The sequence below is a fragment of the Zingiber officinale genome, chromosome 5A (assembly GCF_018446385.1).
Source record: "Zingiber officinale cultivar Zhangliang chromosome 5A, Zo_v1.1, whole genome shotgun sequence".
Classification (NCBI taxonomy): domain Eukaryota; kingdom Viridiplantae; phylum Streptophyta; class Magnoliopsida; order Zingiberales; family Zingiberaceae; genus Zingiber; species Zingiber officinale.
The window spans coordinates 55,119,451-55,135,585 of record NC_055994.1 but is presented as its reverse complement, the minus strand read 5'-3'; positions in this window follow the sequence as shown (position 1 = coordinate 55,135,585).

Below are 16,135 nucleotides of genomic sequence, written 5' to 3'. Positions count from 1 at the left end.
GATTCGCTGGTCCACTCATGGGTAGTGTGACTGCAGCGTGGTAGCCGGCAGGGATCCCTCCCCGTCATCGCGTACCGGAAGATGAGAGCATTGCGCTCTCTCACTATGTTGGTGTTGGAGTGTATACTAAAAGCCTATCTTTTGTATAAACATTTATAAGAATCACATTGGTCAAGTGTCTACATTTATATATACCAAATGTAGATGTTCAATTAATTTATATTGTAGATCACATAGTGTGTGGTGTCACACACAGAAGATCGTGCTATCGGTTCTTTATAAATTATAAACAGTAGTTCACGACTAAGATGAAAAGGAACAAACCATTGGAATAGTCGTAGTGTAATTAGGTATTAGTTTATCGTGACTAATAGATTACACTAGTACACTCTAAGTGTATTGAGCAGGACCATTTAAGGAAAGTTCTTTTTATACTGATTTAATAAAAGAACAAGTCCTTAGTTATTATGGAAGTGTGTGCTCTTAATCCTAATATAATAACAAGCATATATATTTAATATTTATTTATTTGACTTATCAAAGGGTGAGATTTAGCTCGATAAATCAAAATGCCCGATAAGTTGGGAAATGATGTTACTTATAGTGTGTCTTGTTGATTATAGAAGGAAACTGTGTCCTAGAAATTGAGGTTGATAATGTCCCCAAGAGGAGATCATAAAGATTGTCATGTTAAACCCTGCAGGTGGACTTAGTCCGATATGACGATAAGGTTGAGTGGTACTACTCTTGGACTGAGATATTAATTAAAATGAGTTGTCAGTAACTCAATTAATTAGTGGACATCTGACATCTTAAACACAGGGAGACTAACACACTCATAATAAGAAGGAGCCCAAAATATAATTTGGGATTGGTGCGGTAGTTCAATAATAATTCTTTAGTGGTATGAATTATTATTGATGAAGTTAAGTTGTGTGTTCGGGGTGAACACGGGAAGCTTAATTTCATCGGGAGATCAAAACCAATTCATCCTCTTGGTCCCTATCATAGCCTCTTGTATATAGAGAATTATACCCACCTATACCCACCTTTCTACCCACCTTAAGGTGGTCGGCCAAGCTAGCTTGGAGCCCAAGCTAGGGCCGACCAAAGCTAATGGTGAAGCTAAATTTAGGTTGCCGGCCAAAGCTTGGGTCCCAAGCTTAGGTGGCCGACCACTAGAAAATAAAAAGAAATTTTTATTAAAATTATTTCTTATGTGGATATCATGGTTTTAAAAGAGAGTTTAAAATTTAAATATTTCCTTTTATAGCTTTCTACAAAAGATTAAGAAAAGATTTAAAATCTTTCCTTATTTGTAGATTGAAAGGTAGATTTTAATTTTGAGAAAACTTTCCTTTTTTAACCATGTTCATGATTTAAAAGAGAGTTTAAAAATTAAATATTCTCTTTTATAAGTTTCTACAAAAGATTAAGAAAAGATTTGATATCTTTCCTTATTTGTAAATTGAAAGGAGATTTTAATTTTTAGAGATAACTTTCCTTTTTGGAAATCATCCACATGTTTAAAAGAAAGAATTTAATTTATAAAATTTCCTTTTTACAAACCACCATGAAGGGAAAAATTATTAGAGAAATTTTTTATAAATTTCTGGAGATAAATTAGGAAGTTTTAATTCTTATTATAATTAAAACTCTCCTTGTTTATAGCATATAGATGTGGCCGGACATGTAATATGAGAAGAGGAAATTATTTTTAGTTAAATAAATTTTCCTTTTCATGGCAAAAGAATTAAAGAAGTTTTTATTTAAATTTCCTTATTTGCCAAGACCAAGGATTATAAAAGAGGGGGTAGAGGTGCCTTCATGGGTAACGACTCTATTCTATTCTTCCTCTCTTTTCCTCCTTGGTGGCCGGCCCTAGCTTCTCCCTCTTCTCTTCTTCTTTTGGCCGGTGGCAACTTCTCTAGGAGCTTGGTTGGTGGCCGGATTTTACTTGAGGAAGAAGAAGAAGAAGGAGGCTTTGTTTCCTAGCATCCCTTGGAGATTGGTTGGTGGTCTAAGTTCTTCATCCCTTGAATAAAAGAAGGTGGCCAAAACTTGGAAGAAAGGTGAAGGCTTGGGTGGTTCTCATCTCGGTAGATCGTTGCCCACACAACGTCCGGGATAAGAAGAGGAATACGGTAGAAGATCAAGAGGTTATTTTCTTACAAAGAAAGGTATAACTAGTAATTGTTTTCCGCATCATACTAGTTTTCTTTGTATAGTTATTTTTGGAAATACCAAACACAAGAGGTATATGATTCTAGAGTTTCGAATTTGTTATTCGAGTTTATGTTTTTGTTTTGTTTTTCGAATTTGTGATTCAATTGTTCTTTTTGGTTAAACCTAATGTTATTTTAGGAAATTAAATATTGAATTTCTATTAAAGGCTTTGTCGAGGCAGTGGTGGATGATCCCATACCCAAGAAGGCCTTGTGCCTCGCCATGTTTGACCTGGGAGCCAATTTTAGAAATAAATATTTAATTAACTTTGTAACATAGGTTGGACTTGGATCAATAGTGTTAAGTTCCGCTTGCGATCTAAGTCTAAACCATTAAGAACAGATAAGTTAAATTTGGAATCAATAATGTTAAGTTCCGTTTGCGATTCCTAATTTAACTTCTAAAGAACACAATAGGTTGTTTAGGAAAGATTCGACACTTGTACACAATTTTTGTACAGTGGAACCGGTACGATCTTCCTAGGACCAACCAACAGTTTGAGGTAGGAGAATAGGTGTACTCCGACAACATCCCGTCCACTCGATCACTCTTCAGAAGTAGTGATGACAGAGTGCATGGTTGTCATAGCCCTACCCACTCGGTCTCACCATCGCGTGTGAGATGGCTGACTGACGTCAGGGGTGACCATGTCATATTGCATCATATGCACAGATTTGCATTTATTGTGATTGTTGCATATTGGATGATGCATTTTGGTGACTGCATATGATTGACATGCATACAGGATGCATACTTATTTGCTCTGACTATCTTATGTGTGTGTGTTCACAGTCATTTGCTCAAGACTCAAAAGTGAGTACAGTTTATTTCAGTTATGCATTTATTATTATTCTTGTAGTAGACTGTATTACATGCCTATTGTTGGTTACTGCAGTTTATTCAGTTATGAATACTTTCTATATTGTTTAGGAGACTGTACTATAGGTTATTGCTGGTAGTTATATATTACTGTACATATCTATTGGTTACTTACTGAGTTCTTTGGACTCACACCGTTATATTACTACTTTTCAGGTTGAGGCCGTCGGGAGATTCCAGTCGCTAGCCCCCTTGTTGCGAGGACTTTCAGTTGTCGAGTTTTGTTTTCGTTACTAAATCTTTATACACTTGTGATGTGGGTTCTTGTATTATGGACTTTATGATGAACTTTTGGGTTTGCTACTCTTGTTTTTCGCTGCGAATGTTTTCATTACTTTGTAGATTTCATTTCTTCATTATAGTGAAGTAGGATTTACATATATCTGCGATGATTCCTTTATCGTCTTTCCTTTTAGTAATTGTTGTTGTCAGCCAGAGGCAGTATATTAAACTGTGTGAATTGATTATATAAACTGTGTGGTTTGTCTATTATTAATATTGTATTGTTCCGGTCGTGTGGGCCGAGGTATGGATATATGTATCTCAGGATTCATATTGTCATCCGTACAGGGGAGATGCTACCGAAATTTTATCGACAGGGACTACTTGGGGCGTGACAATTTATTTGGTATCAGAGTAGGTTTACGATGCCTGTTTGATGTGTTATGGATTTTCAAGTTAATCTGATACCAATATTTTTAGTATCAGATGCTAGGTTTTGATTTCGAATTTTTGTGTTCTGGTGTTTGTGAGCGTATCTGGGTATTTTCATATTGTACGGATTTTCGTCGATTTTTTGATTCGGAATTTCGACGTATATTTTGACGAGGTTCTATTTGGGGGACTAAGCAGCGATAGGACATCTCCAGATGACAAATAGGTAAATTTAAGAATTTTTATAGTTCTCAAACCTGTAGTGATATTTGGGTAACATTTTGTTTACAGATATGACACATACACGTATTCCAGTATTGAGACTTGGCCGACCACGTAAGAGGGCAATAGATTCTCCGGAGACAGAGACTCCAGAGAGATCTACTGAGGTCAAGCCTATCTGTCAGGGACAAGCTCCTCAGGGTATTATGAGTACGTCAGGTTATTAGACCCCGACAGTTTTGACTTCAGAGGTACCTACCTCGACAGTACCACCGTGGTACCACCGTCGGCATATCCGGTGTCTCCCCTATTAGTAGTATCTGCAGCATACCCTGCACTCCCTCTAGCTGTGTCTGCTACTGCGTACTCGGTACCACAGATACCTGTGCCAGTTACTATATACTCGGCACCCACACCAGCAGTATCGATTGTTTCTTACCCGGTACTGCCCACTGTACCTACAGTCGCCCCTACTTATGTCTACTCTGTAGTGCAACCAGCGGTACCTAACCCGGTTTATGCGACGACACTAGTGGTACCTCTTCCGACCTATTCAGCAGTACCACCCATAGGATCAACCCCAGTGGTTCTGCCTGGTTCCACGGCAAACCCTACTGATATGGTTGCGGCACGAGCACGGATCCCAGCCTTGGCAGAGTCGGTGAAAAGCCGATTCACATTGTTCTATGGGGAGACTGATCCGAGTATAGCTCAGTCCTAGATAGAGACTATGGAGCGGACATTCTTTTATATGACTTGCTCCAAGTGGAAGAAGGCTGAGCTGGCTGCTTTCCACCTACGAGTTGGGGAAGAAATCTGGTGGGACACGCAACACTCGATTATAAGTGAGTAGCATATTACATGGGCGAGATTTAGGGAAGCATTTGAGAGTCAGTATTTTCCCCGTGCTTATCAGATGACATGTCGGTAGGATTTTCTGAGTCTTTGGTAGAATAACCGCTCAGTTATGGAATATAATGCTGAATTTAATCGACTAGCCAGATTCTGTCCTGAGTTAGTTGCCGAGGATAGATCTTGTATGCTTCAGTTTGTCCAGGGATTGGACAGGCATCTTCAGGTGAAGATTGTCGATTTTGGTCATTCATCATACACAGAGGCACTGGATAGAGCTCTTATGATTGAGTCTGCTCAGCAGAGAGTGAATGCAGACAAGAAGAGAAAGATGACTAATCGGACTTCCGGACAGATCCAGTAGCCACAGGCTATCGGACAGCAGCGGAGCAGTCACACTCAGACGGGTCAGGGTACTTCTGGGGCATCTGGCCGACACCAGAAGTCAGGACGATCTTCATATGGATGTTCCCGGTCTGCTCAACAGAACCGAAAACAGTCCACTGGTGACCCTTACTACACTTGATGCGGATCCTGAGATCACATCACCTCGGCATGCACCATGAGACAGTCAGTTTGCTATTATTGCAAACTGCTTGGGCACATGAGTCAAGACTGTTCGCTGAAGGTTCAACATGTAGCTTCCGGAGTTTCTGTTCTAGGAGGACAGTTTGGTCAGTCCGGGACTCAACAAGGTGGGCCGAAAGCTCAATCTTCATATCGTCAGCAGAGGACAACTCTCCCTGCAGCAGCTGCATATGTCATGCACGGGCAGGAGCATTCTGGTGCCCTTATGAAGTCCCAGAGTTGATTCTGAGAACTGCGCGAACATCGAAAGCTTCTTATCGTATACCACTGAAAGAATTGGACGAATTAAAGGTTCAACTCCAGGAGTTATTGGATAGGGGATTTATTCGCTCTAGTGTATCTCCGTGGGGTTCTCCGGTATTATTCGTCAAGAAAAAGGATGGTACTCTGAGGTTGTGCATCGATTATAGGCAGCTGAATGCAGTAACTGTCAGAAATAAGTACCCCTTGCCATGGATTGATGATTTGTTTGATCAGCTCAGAGATACATCAGTGTATTCTAAGATTGATCTGCGGTCCGGAAATCATCAGTTGAGAGTCAAAGATTCTGATATTCAGAAGATAGCATTCGACACCAGATACGGACATTACGAGTTTTTTGTAATGCCATTTGGGCTTACCAATGCTCCCGCAGTATTTATGGATCTGATGAACCGTATCTTTCTAGAGTATCTAGATCAGTTTGTTATCATGATTATTGATGACATATTGATCTATTCGCGTTCCGAGGAGGAACATGTGCAACATCTTCGCATAGTCTTGGAGACTCTACCACAACATCATCTATATGCGATGTTCAGCAAGTGTGCTTTTTGGCTATCCTCAGTTGGTTTCCTGGGACATGTGGTTTCAAGCCGAAGTATTTCGGTAGATCCTCAGAAGATCGAGGCTATCACCAGCTGGGAGCAGCCGAAGTCAGTCCAGGAGATCCATAGTTTATTTGGATTGGCTGGATATTACAGACGATTTGTTGAGGGTTTTTCTTGCATTGCTATGCTGTTGACACGTCTGTCTAGGAAAGGAGTGAAATTCACTTGGTCAGCCTGCGAGGCTAGCTTTCAGGAGCTGAAGCGGAGATTAGTATCGGCACTAGTTTTAGTATTACCTTCTGAAGAGGACAGATTTGTACTTTACACAGACGCATCTCTACAAGGGTTGGGCACTGTTCTAATGCAGAACGACAGGTGTTGGTTGCTACTCGGAAGATCGTACCGGTTCCACTGTACAAAAATTTTATACAAGTGTCAAACCTTTCCTAACAACCTATTGTGTTCTTTAGAAATTAAACTTGAATCGCAAACGGAACTTAACATTATTGATTCCAAGTTTAAATTATTTGTTCTTTTAGGTTTAGACTTGGATCTCAAATGATGTTTAACATTATTGATCCAATCCACCCATGTTACAAATTCAATTAAATATTAATTTTGGAAATCGGTTCCCAGGTCAAACATGGCGAGGCACTTAGCCTTCTTGGGTATGGGAACATCCACCACTGCCTCGACAAAACCTCTTAACGAAATTTAATATTTAATTTCCTTATATAAACTTAGGTTTAACCAAAAGGAATAATCGAATCACAAATTTGAAAAACATAAAAAACCCAAACTTGAATCACAAATTTGAAACCTAGAATCATATGCCTCTTGTGTTTGGTATTTCAAAAACTATACAAAGAAAACTAGTATGATGCGGAAAATAATTACTAGTTATACCTTTCTTTGTACACAACAACCTTTTGATCTTCTATCGTATTCCTCTTCTTATCACGGACATCGTGTGGGTGACGATCTACCGAGACGAGAACCACCCAAGCTACCTTCTTCTCCAAGCAAGTTTCGGCCACCACAAGAACTCCAAGAGAAGATGAGGTTCGGCCACCACCAAGCTCCAAGGGATGCTAAGAAACAAGACATCCTATCTATCATTCTTCCTTAAGCAAGGATCTGGCCACCAACCAAGCTCCTTGAGATGAAGATGCCACCGGCCAAGGAAGAAGAATAGGAGAGGGAGAGGATGTGAAAGGCCGGCCACCAACCAAGGAAAATAGAAGAGAGGAAAACTAGAACATAAGTTATGAGGTGAGGCACCTCTACCCTCTCTTTTATATTCCTTGGTCTTGGCAAATAAGGAAAATTTTATAAAAACCTTCCTTATTCTCTTATCCAATGAAAGGAAAGTTTAATAAAAAATTTCCCTTTCAAACTCAATGTGGCCGGCCACCTCTTAATCATCCAAGCAAGAAAAATTTTAAACACAAAATTCATACATTTGTAAGAGGGGCTTTACCCATTAATTTTATTATCTTGTCAACCTGACAAATAAAATTACCTCAAACACCGTGAATTTTAAATGCCACGATAGTGTGGATGTATACAAATTCAAAACATTTATAAGAGGGGGTTTTAATTTTATTATCTTGTCAGCCTATCTTTATGACAAATTAATAGTTGGTTTTCCTTCGGTCACACAACTAATAGCAGTGACTCCGATGGGGAGGATACTATTAAATGTGCCTAAGTGTATACCATTACTTGATACTTAGTATATTAAATAAGATTGTGCACCTTCCGATGGGGAAGATCACACGCTCCTAATTAATTTCCTATAATCATTCAAAATGGAAGTTTGATCTAGTGATCTGCAAACAAACTCATCCGATGGGGAGGGAGGCACTCAAAGCCAACACGTAAGTTTGTCGCATCACTTACAAACCAGTAATGGAGACCGTGGAATTTATTTACTAATCCCTCTCCCACTTAGTTATTTAAGGTGAGGAATTTTAACTATGCAAGCATGCATCACACACATCACAGTAAATAAAAGCAATAAATATGGAAATTAATTTTCCAACTATTATGGCCTTTTCCATCACTGTCCTCTGTGTGCTGCCAACCCTAGCTGCTGCCTTCTTTAGCCACCGCAATCGGGTCTAGTCACCTCATCCATCTTGCTTCTTTTTTCGCTGCATCTCTAGTCCTCAAAAAGTACCACGCCTCGCAAGGATACGATCTGCGACAAAAATATAATTTTACATTTATCGATCCTATATTCGACAAAGGAATGTACATGTAATCTAGATCGAAATAAAAATGTAAAATCCTAAAACTAATACAGGTCCTGCTGTATTTAATACATAAAATCATGCGCACACATAAAATACCCTTGACATATCCAAGGGTCCATTCACACACAATATCTATAAGCCATAATAGTTGAAGCCTGCAACCACAAAGTTAGCACATCCTACTATTATCTTGCCTAAATTATGTATTACATGTGCATATTTAAACTGAAAATCAAACACACAGAGGCAAACCGTAGCTCTGATACTAGTTGTTGCACCCAAAGGATGCCCACATATCTCCACAATGGCATGATATTGTCCACTTTGGACCTAGGCCCTCATGGCTTTGCTCTTGGGCTCTATCCAAAAGGCCTCATGCCAATGGAGATATCTTGTATCCTTTTAACCCCATGATCTTTACCAAATCTTTCCAATGTGGGACTTTGATTGAACCCCAACAGCAGGGTAGTCTCCTATGCTTCTTGTCAGTTGAAGGAGCATGAGAAGAATTACCCAGTACATGATTTAGAGCTAGCTGCTATTATCTTTGCTTTGAAGATTTGGCGACATCATCCTTATGGTATTACTTTTGAGATTCTTACTGATCATAAGAGTCTCAAATATATTTTTACACAGAAGGAACTCAATCTCCGACAGAGGAGATTGATGGAGTTCCTGAAGGATTATGATTATACTATTAGCTACCACCCGGGGAAAGCTAATGTGGTTGCCGATGCATTTAGCAGGAAGTCTAGAGGGACTTTATCTTGCCACCGAGTTATAGTCACGGACTTGATTCAGGGTTTCTCTGAGTTGGGCCTTGAGGAGCAGGAACGGACAGAGCAGGGTATTCTTATTACCATGGTTGCTCAATCATTGATTAGGATGAGGATTCGAGAGGCCCAGGCCGGAGATCAGCATTTTACAATTCATTGGCAGTGAGATATCTTTCGAATAATAGACCGAGTTTACATGAGATGATGAGGGTATTATTTATTTTGGAGGCAAATTATGTGTGCCTCAATCTCACCTGGTCATAGAGGAGTTACTTCAGGAGGCTCATCATTCTAGATTTACTATCCACCCAGGTGGAACCCGTATGTATTGCAATTTGAGGCGTTCCTATTGGTGGAACGGTATGAAGAAAGACATCGCGGAGTTTGTAGCTAGATGTCTTGTTTGTCAACAGGTGAAGGCTAAGCACTAGAGACCTGCTGGATTACTTCAGAGGATCCCTATTCCAGAGTGGAAATGGGAGCATATTACTATGGATTTCGTGGTAGGATTGCCTAGGACTTGACGAGGCCATGATGCGATTTGGGTAATCGTTGACCGATTAACCAAATCCACACACATTTTAGCGATTCGGAAGACTGATTCTCTGGATTGATTAGAAGAGCAATATTGTCGAGAGGATATCAGATTGCATGGTGTTCCTTTGAGCATTATATCGGATAGAGACCCACGATGCACGTCTCGATTCTGGCAGAGTCTGCAATAGGCCTTGGGCACACAACTTCGTTTTAGTACGACATTCCATCCGTAGATAGATGGACAGTCAGAGCGAACCATTCAGACTTTGGAGGACTTGCTGAGGTCTTGTGTTATGGACTTTGGAGCCAGCTGGGAGGACCACCTTTCATTGGTGGAGTTCGCCTACAACAACAACTATCATTCGGCTATCCAGATGGCACCGTTTGAGGTGTTGTATGGTAGACCTTGTCGGACACCCACCCTCTGGGAGCAGGTTGGGGAGGCCCAACTGTTAGGACCTCATCGAGCTCAGCACGAGGCAGAGTTGGTTCGCACTATCAGACCGAGGATGTCAGAAGCTCAGGACCGTCAGAAGAGTTATGCTGATCGGAGACGGAGACCCCTGGAGTTCTCTACTGGTGACCATGTATTTCTGAGAGTTTCACCTACGAAAGAGGTGAAGAGATTTGGTCTTCGAGGTAAGCTAGCTCCACGATATATTGGGTCGTTCCAGATTTTAGAGAGGATTGGAGCAGTAGCTTATCGTCTAGCGCTACCACCATCCCTAGCTGGCATTCACGATGTATTCCATGTATCTATGCTGAGGAGATACGTATCCAACCCAGCACATGTTCTGTCAGATATATCAGTTCCTATTTAGCCTGACACTACTTACGAGGAGGTTCTGGTACGGATTCTGAACCATAGAGAGCATCATCTGTGGAACAAGACTGTCCGGCTAGTTAAAGTCGGATGATAGTATCATTCTGACGAGGAGGCTACCTGGGAGCTCAAGGATACGATCTGAGCTCGATACCCTCATCTTTTTACTTGAGGTATGTGGGTCAGAGTCCTTTCAGCATTTATACTATTTGGTTATATTCTAGTGTTTGCCGTTAGTTATAGAGAAATTTGGGGACCAAATTTTTATTAGTAGCGGAGAATGTAAGATATCGAAAAATTTAATTAATAAGGTTATTTGGGAAATAGCCTTATAGAATTTTTCGAAATTTTTAGAAATTTTCTGGAAATTTTTCGGACCTCGTACGGAGGGTTTTGAGGGGATTGATCGGCGAGCGCGGATTAAGCCTGTTTGGGATACCCATTTAAGAGAGGAAATGTTTGATCATATAAATTCCATTTTTTTTATTTCCTTCTCCCCCAAACATCGTTTCCTCGATCCCGAGCTCCTTCCTTTCTTCTGTTGGTTGCTACTCGGAAAACCTATAGGTTCCACTGTACAAAAATTTTGTACAAAGGTCTGAACCTTTTCCTAGCTACCATGTGTTCTTTTAATTAAATTTTGGATCGCCTGCGGAACTTAACACGTTTGATCCAAAACTTAATCTATTTGTTCTTTTAGGTTTTGACTTGGATCTCCTACGGAACTTAACACGTTCGACCCAAGTCTCCTTAAGTTATTAATTCCATTAAATATTAATTTCCATAAAAGGTTCCCAGTACTGACGTGGCGAGGCACATGGCCTTCTTGGATATGGGAGCAACCACCACCGACTAGACAAAACCTTTAATAGAAAGCTAATATTTAATTTCCTAAAATAACTTTAGGTTAACCTAAGAGAACAATCAAATCACAAGGAAAAGAAAGAAACAAAAGAACACAACATCGAAAAACATATTCGAAATACTAGAACGTAAGCCTCTTGTATTTGGTATTATTTCCATAAATAACTAGCATGATGCGGAAAAGGAAAAACTACTAGTTATACCTTCTAGAAAGACCTCTTGATCTTCTACCGTATTTCTCTTCTAACCTCGGACGTTGTGTGGGCAACGATCTACCAAGATGAGAAACCACCAACCACCTTCTTCTCCTCCAAGCAAGGTTCGGCCACAAAGGAAAACTTCACCAAGGAGAAAAACCAAAATACTAACCAAGCTCCAAGAGATGCTAGCTTCCTCTCCTCCTTCTTCTTCTTCTCCTAGTAGTATCCGGCCACCATAAGAGCTCCAAGGGAGAGGGAGAGGTTCGGCCACCACAAGAGGAAGAGAAGGAGATGATGGCCGACCACACCAAGGAACAAAAGAGGGAGAGAAATAATAGATGTTGTGTCTCATGAAGGCACCCTCACCCCTTCTTTTATATTCCTTGGCCTAGGCAAATTAGGAAATTTAATTACAATAAAATTTCCTTAATTTTCCTTGACATGAATTAATTGAGAAAAATAAAATAAAATTTCCCAATCAACTTGTAATGGCCGGCCACAATCAAAAGGAGCAAATTAGGAGAGTTTCAATCAACAAATTAAAACTTCCTAATTTGTTTCCGAAAATTTTAAAAAATAAAATTTCTCTTTAAAAATCTCTTCATGGTTAATAAAAGGAAATTTCTATAATTTTAATTTTATTAACATGTGAATAATTTTAAAGAGAAAATAAAACATCTCTCCAATCTACAAATAAGGAAAGAGATCTAATCTCTTTCTTTAATCTTTTGTAGATCTTTTACAAGAGAGATATTTTAATTTTAATTCTCTTTAAATTATATCTTCCACATAATAATAAAAATTAAAATTAAAATTCTTTTTTAATTTAATTTGGCCGGCCCCACTAGCTTGGGTTCAAGCTAGGGCCGACCACCCAATTCTATACCTAGGCCGGCCCTAGCTTGGTTCCCAAGCTAGCTTGGCCGGCCCCTTATTGGTGGGTATAGAAGGTGGGTATAGGTGGGTATCGAACTCTATAAATAAGAGGCTACGATAGGGACCGAGAGGAGGAATTGGTTTTGGTCTCCCGATAAAATTAAGCATCCCGTGTTCGCCCCGAACACACAACTTAATTTTATCAATGATAATTCATTCCACTAGAGAACTATCATTGAACTACCACACCAATCCCAAATTACATTTTTGGGCTCCTTCTTATTATGAGTGTGTTAGTCTCCCTGTGTTTAAGATATCGAATATCCACTAATTAAGTGAGTTACTGACAACTCATTTAATTAATATCTAAGTCCAAGAGTAGTACCACTCAACCTTATCGTCATGTCGGACTAAGTCCACCTGCAGGGTTTAACATGACAATCCTTATGAGCTCCTCTTGGGGACATTATCAACCTAGTATCTCTAGGACACAGTTTCCTTCTATAATCAACAACACACACTATAAGTGATACCATTTCCCAACTTATCGGGTTTATTGATTCATCGAACTAAATATCACCCATTGATAAATTAAAGAAATAAATATCAAACATATGTGCTTGTTATTATATTAGGATTAAGAGCACACACTTCCATAATAACTGAGGTTTTTGTTCCTTTATAAAGTCAGTATAAAAGAAACGACCTCTAATGGTCCTACTCAATACACTCTAAGTGTACTAGTGTAATTATATAGTCAAGATAAACTAATACCTAATTACACTACGACCTTCTAATGGTTTGTTCCTTTCCATTTTAGTCGTGAGCTACTGTTTATATTTATAAGGTACTGATAACATCATCTTCTGTATGTGACACCACATACTATGTTATCTACAATATAAATTAAATGAACAACTACAAACAAATGTAGATAATTTGACCAAATGTGATTCTTTATTCATAATGAATGTTTACAAAGCTTAGGCTTTCAGTATACACTCCAACAATCTCCCACTTATACTAATGACTAAGTTGCCATATCTTCTACCATACATCCGGCACAGAGCCACCACAGCGAACCTTGGGTCGATTGCTACAGCCAACGCCCACCACTTCTCTAGATTTTCTTCGATTTGTGCCCTAGCACAGTTGCCGATTCCATTTCTTTTCCTCTAGTTGTCGGCGATTTGGGAGGTAGGTGCGTTGCCTTAATTGATCCGGTGATTTATTGTTTGTCTTGTGGAAGATTGCTTTTTCCAGTTCTGGTTTGGGAAAGGAATCGGATCTTGGAGATGCTTGCTGTTGATTGGGTTTATGAGATTAAAGAGAAGGAGGTAAGATGAGTAGATTGTTCTTGGACTTAGTTGGTGATAGATTGTGTGTTGAGTTCTGATTTAGGAGTAGGGTAATTGATACATGTTGTAGATCATAGTGAAATTGGGATTACTAGATGGTTAGTATGATTGATTAGTTGAATTTAGGTATTGGATCTTTGTGGTAGATCATTTTAGTCGTTGATTGTGCTTAGATTTATTAGTTTAGATTAATTTAATGGAATGATTAGGGTTAGGACAATTAACCCTAATCAATTGTTGGATTTAATTTAGGTAGGTTAATAGTTATGTTGATTAGGGTTTTACCCTAATTTAGTTTTAAGGATTTTATTTAGCTATTCATATGAATTTAGCTAAATAAAATATATATGTTGATTGATACAGGACCCTGATTCGAGATCAACGTCTCGACATCGTATTTAGGATGATACCACCTTCTATTTGAGGCGGGTACCCTTTGACTTATCTTTTTGATATTGTCTTATGATATGTGTAGTACATATATAACTAGTGGTAATTGGTAGATTTATCACTTCCCTAGTTATAGTTTATTCGATACGTATTACATGCTTCTATTGTTAGCTGCTATACATTAGACTTGTATGCTCTTATCTTCTGTCATGTGTACTAGACATATTGGTTAGCGATCTTGGATTCATGTTGCTTATATCATTGTTATATATGCGTTTATCTTTCTGGCACATATATATGGATGAGGATATGTTCAGGTATGACATACTGTAGCATCATGCACCATCCCGCATGATTGCATGCTGGGCGATTGACGACTCCATTATTGTTGAGCTTGTCGGCTGACTACATGGGCCTGTACACAACATGACCACTACATGGGTAGTGGCACAACACCCAAGGTGTGTATGACAGTTGCTTTGTTAGGCTCTGTTGGTATGCACATGGGTAGTGTGACTGCAGTGTGGTAACCGGCAGGTGTGTGAGATGGCTGACTGGCTTCAGGGGTGACCGTGTCATATTACATCATATGCACAGATTTGTATTTATTGTGATTGTTGCATATTAGATTATGCATTTTGGTGATTGCATATGATAGACATGCATACAGGATACATACTTATTTGCTCTGACTATCCTTATCTATGTATGTTCACTGTCATTTGCTCAAGACTCGCAGGTGAGTAAAGTTTATTTCAGTTATGCATTTCTTATTATTCTTAAAGTAGACTGTATTACATGCCTATTGTTGGTTACTGCAGTTTATTCAGTTATGAATACTTGCTATATTGTTTAGGAGACTGTACTATAGGTTATTGCTGGTAGTTATATGTTACTGTACATATCTATTGGTTACCTGCTAAGTTCTTTGGACTCACACCGTTATACTACTACTTTTCAAGTTGAGGCCGTTAGGAGATTCCAATCGCTAGCCCCCTTGTTGCGAGGACTTTCAGTTGTCGAGTTTTGTTTTCGTTACTAATGTTGGAATGTATACTAAAAGCCTAGCTTTTTGTATAAATATTTATTTAGAAATAAGAATCACATTGGTCAAATGTCTACATTTATATGCTAAGTGTAGTTGTTCAATTAATTTATATTGTAGATAACATGGTGTATGGTGTCATACACAGAAGATCATGTTATCAGTTTCTTATAAATTATAAACAGTAGTTCACGACTAAGATGGATAGGAACAAACCATTGTTATAGTTGTAGTATAATTTGGTATTAGTTTATCTTGACTATAAAATTACACTAGTACACTCTGAGTGTATTGAGCAGGACCATTTAAGGTAAGTTCTTTTTATACTGACTGTATAAAAGAACAAGACCTTTGTTATTATGGAAGTGTGTGCTCTTAATCACGATATAATAACAAGCACATATACTCAATATTCATTTCTTTAATTTTTCAAAGGGTTCGATTTAGTTCGATAAATCAATAGGCCCGATAAGTTGAAAAATGATATTATTTATATGGTGTGTTGTTGATTATAGAATGAAACTGTGTCCTAGTATTCTAGGTTGATAATGTTCACAAGAGGAGCTCATAAGGATTGTCATGTAAACCCTGTAGGTGGACTTAGTCCGACATGACAATAAGGTTGAGTGATACTACTCTTGGAACTAGATATTAATTAAGTGAGTTGTCAGTAACTCATTTAATGTAACGCCCGCCCCTTTACCACTCCTGCCTAGTGAGGGCGGGGTTACTTTCTTTCTTTGACTTAGCATACATAACATACATACAGCGGAAGCAT